Below are 4338 nucleotides of genomic sequence, written 5' to 3'. Positions count from 1 at the left end.
CGATCTCCTGGCCTCGTGATCCGCCCATCTCGGCCTCCCAAAGTGCTGGGATTACAGGCTTGAGCCACCGCGCCCGGCAAGAAATTTGTGGAAAAAAAGGATGAAAGTCAAATTTCTTTCCCTCCATTGTGAAGTGTTTTGAGATTCTTGACAGAGGCATGCCACCTTTGAGGGCATGAATGTCATCTTTTCTACTCCATCTTACATTCTAATCTTCTACCCTGGCTGATTGGCAATGCTGCCGCTGATCCCTGTTTGATCCACCCTGGCCATTAACTCAAATGAGCCTTTTGAGAGATGTAATTTGGCTTAATTGATTTAATAAGCTTGGTGGCAGCTGGGTGCGGTGGCGCACGCCTGTAATCCCAGCACTTTGGGAGGCCGAGGTGGGCAGATCATGAGGTCAAGAGATCGAGACCATCCTGGCTAACACGGTGAAACCCCGTCTCTACTAAAAATCGAAAAAATTAACCAGGCATAGTGGCAGGCGCCTGTAGTCCCAGCTACTCGGGAGGCTGAGGCAGGAGAACGGCGTGAACCCAGGAGGTGGAGCTTGCAGTGAGCCGAGATCGTGCCACTGTACTCCAGCCTGGGCGACAGAGCAAGACTCCGTCTCAAAAAAAAAAAAAAAAAAAAGAGGCGAGATGGCATAAGTCTGTTTCTTTACTTAGATCTTTAAACTGCCAAGGTCTTTCCTGCCAGTCCATTTGTTCCCTACACAGTGACTGCAGTGGAATGACAGGGGCGTCATCTCTCCTTACAGACGGCTGTGAAACGACTATGGACACCCCTGCACCAAAGCCTCCAAAGGGCTCCTCAGTGGAGAAGCCTTAGGTGAGGCCCTGACTCCTGATGGGTATTAGTGTCGATCGGGGAGAAGCTGACACAGCAGCCTTGGTCTTTGATCTGGCTCTCTGAGCTTTGTCAGCAGGCTCACTAGCTACAGCGGCCGCCAACTGTTATCTCCAGAACTATGCCCTTTCTCATTTTTCACCTGTGCTCTGCACAGCGATAAGATACTCTGCACAGCTTCTAGGAACTTCCAAAGGGTAAATGATCCCAAAAGTAAAGACTTCATCAACTGGTGAGTTAATTTATCCTCTAGTTAGGAGACAGCTGAACTCAACCCACTTTGTTGTTGTTGTTGGTTGAGACACGGTCTCACTCTCACCCAGGCTGGAGTGCTGGAGTGCAGGGGCCCGATCATGGCTCGCTGCAGCCTCAACCTCCCAGGCTCAAGTGATCCTCCCACTTCAGCCTCCCGAGTATCTGGGACTACAGGTGCATGCCACCATGCCCAGCTAATTTTGGAGGTTTCTGGTATTTATTTGTAGAAATGAGGTCTCCTTATGTTGTCCAAGCTGGTCTTGAACTCCTGGGCTCAAGCAATCCTTCCACCTCAGCCTCCCAAAATGCTGGGATTACAGGCATGAGCTACTGCACCTGGCTCAGGTCTGTCTCAAGTGGATTTGTCACTCTAAATTCCAAAATGTTTCCCTCCCATCAGGTCTACTCTTTAAAACTGGAGTTGTCCCATCTGAGTTCACATAAGTAAAATGACTCTTGGCTCCAGGCCTCTTGTAGAGACCTTGAGCTGAATATGTTACTAGGTACCCACGGATGTGCACATCATTAAATACAGGATAAAATGTGGAGCCAGATTGAGAGTCTTAGCCAAACACTGAGGGGGAAATAGGCAGGGCTGGCAAAGAGCCACCTATTGTAAATTTGGTAAATAAACGGCTCTCCCCAAAAAAGGCTCTGGGTGTACTTCATATTGTTGTTAAATCACCAGGGAGAGAAAAGAGTAAAACAAAACACATTCTCAGATGAACAAACAAAGAACGTAGTTAAGAGAAACTCTGCCTAACACTGGTGCTGAGTGATTCTCAGCTTGGATTGGACTTCTTTGGAGAAGGTGGAAGAGATGACATACTTCTCTGTTGTCTCATTGCTGTAAAACTCATGTCCAATACTGTTGGCACACACTCCCATTTTAATTTGTTACTAATGAAAAATATCCTAGCCAGGCACGGTGGCTCAAGCCTGTAATCCCAGCACTTCGGGAGGCCGAGACGGGTGGATCATGAGGTCAGGAGATCAAGACCATCCTGGGTAACCCGGTGAAACCCCGTCTCTACTAAAAAATACAAAAAACTAGCCAGGCAAGGTGGCGGGCGCCTGTAGTCCCAGCTACTCGGGAGGCTGAGGCAGGAGAATGGCGTAAGAGCTTGCAGTGAGCTGAGATCCGGCCACTGCACTCCAGCCTGGGTGACAGAGCGAAACTCCATCTCAAAAAAAAAAAAAAGAAAAGAAAAATATCCTAATTTAATTGTTTCTTACTGTCCAAGTTAAGGTTGAGAAAGAAAAAAAAAAATCCCAGGCCAAATAGCTCTGATGAGGTTGTTTTGTTTTTGTTTTGTTTTTTTGAGCCAGAGTCTCGCTCTGTCGCCCAGGTTGGAGTGCAGTGTGGCGCCATCTTGGTTCACTGCAACCTCCGCCTCCCAGGTTCAAGCGATTCTCTTGCCTCAGCCTCCCAAGTAGCTGGGATTACAGGTGCCCACCACCCTGCCCAGCTAATTTTTGTATTTTTAGTAGAGAGAGGGTTTTACCATGTTGCCCAGGCTTGTCGCAAACTCCTAACCTCAGGTGATCCACCCACCTTGGCCTCCCAAATTGCTGGGATTACAGGCGTGAGCCACCGTGCCCAGTCTCTAATGAGGTTGTTAAGGTAAGAATTTATTAGCAAAGTGAACTTTAAATCATGTGCAAACTTTAACAATAGTTCATTCTACTGTGTGTTTCCTTGCTTCCCGGTTGGTAAATACTAATTCATACCCATGATGTATTATTTTTAAAATACTATATAGCCCCTAAAGCTTGCTGCAAATATCTATCCACTTCCTATTTCTTACAGTTCCTTGATTCAATGTCCTGTTAGTTTCTTGATCTGACTGTTCAGTTTCGTATTCTGAATTCTTGTGTTTCATGTTTAAAAAAAAGAAAAAAAGTGTGAGTCTTCTTCTGTAGAAATGAGGTCTGTAGAAATGAGGTCTACAGAAATGAGGTCTACATTACAGACTGATTCTGTAATAGTAATTGAAGAGTCAGTGTTACTTTTCTGTAAATGTTTCTTTGACATCTCTGATTTATTTGATTTCTGAAATCTAATTTCTTCCTCTTTTTCCTTTGAAAAAGTAGGTCCCTTCCACTTGCTTCGTTGTGGTGAGCCCTGAGCAATGTCTAGAGATTGATCTTCCAGCAGACAGTGGACCGATTCCAGGAAGGTTTTAGTACCCGGCCTGTCTTTGCAGTTCTGCAGTCCTCAGAGTCTCCAAACTCTGATGCTAGCATTTACATTTTCCTGTGCACAGGGACAAAACTACGAAGACTTTTTGCTGCAAAACGAAAACCCACTGTCTGATCTACCTTGTAACTGCTGTCTACTTTATATACTCAAATAGCTGTGTTTAGGATCGAAATGGTCAGGTCTGGAATATACTGCAGTAGATACTGCAATTCACAAGCAATTTTACGGAAGAAGCACCCAAACTCGACTCTAAACTATGTCTGCCTTTCCTCAAGAGTCACTTCTAAACTTTTTTTCACAACACACATTTTTCATAGTTGTAACCTTTCCATTTGGTGTTTTGTTTTGGGGTTCGTCACTTAATCTAAACTACACATTCCCCAGAGCCAGCAGAGGCTACATTCCTGTCATTTAAAATCATTTGCTGGTGTTTTCCTTATGTCACTATACCATAATTTGCTGAGCCATTTCCTTATTTGGTATTTGGATTATTTCCAATTCTTCACTCTTATAAATAGCGGCACAGCAACATCTTTGAACAAGTTACATTTTTTCCCTTTTGGGTTATTTCCTTGGGGTATATTCCCAAAACTGGTATTGCTGGGTCAAAGGTTTGAAAAGTTTCATAACTCTTGTTGCCCACTGCCAGAATGTTCTCCACGCAGATTGCGGCATGTTTGAGCATTTCAAATGTTTAAGTAGGTTTCCCACGATATAAAATAATATTAACCATCATCTTTTTTTCTGATTCTTCCATAACCTTCATGAGGGAAGGAATTGCAAAATTTCAAAACAAAATAAAAATAAAGATGAAAAAGCACTATTTCTGTAGCCAGAGATGAGCCCTTTTAGGCTAGCTTGATTGTAATGTCAGCTGATGAGGATCTGAGACTGAGATAGTTTTCGGGAGAATTTAAACCCTACTAGTGGCAAGCAATCAGGAAAACTTGTTAAGAAGAGTAGATAGGGAGGCAAAAAATAATAAAAAAGGTTGCATTCTCTTTGCTCAGCTACCTTTTTTTTTTTTT

The 4338-nt window shown here is 44.1% G+C and overlaps 1 pseudogene; it reads left to right on the top strand.

Moving 5' to 3' along the window:
* Positions 1-3983: 3983 nt before the first annotated feature.
* Positions 3984-4338, top strand: part of LOC105503139 — a 5623-nt pseudogene continuing 5268 nt past the window's right edge.

Source organism: Colobus angolensis, unplaced genomic scaffold (assembly GCF_000951035.1).
Source record: "Colobus angolensis palliatus isolate OR3802 unplaced genomic scaffold, Cang.pa_1.0 Scaffold83, whole genome shotgun sequence".
Classification (NCBI taxonomy): domain Eukaryota; kingdom Metazoa; phylum Chordata; class Mammalia; order Primates; family Cercopithecidae; genus Colobus; species Colobus angolensis.
Note: the sequence above shows the minus strand (reverse complement) of the source record. Positions and strands in the feature narration are given on the sequence as shown.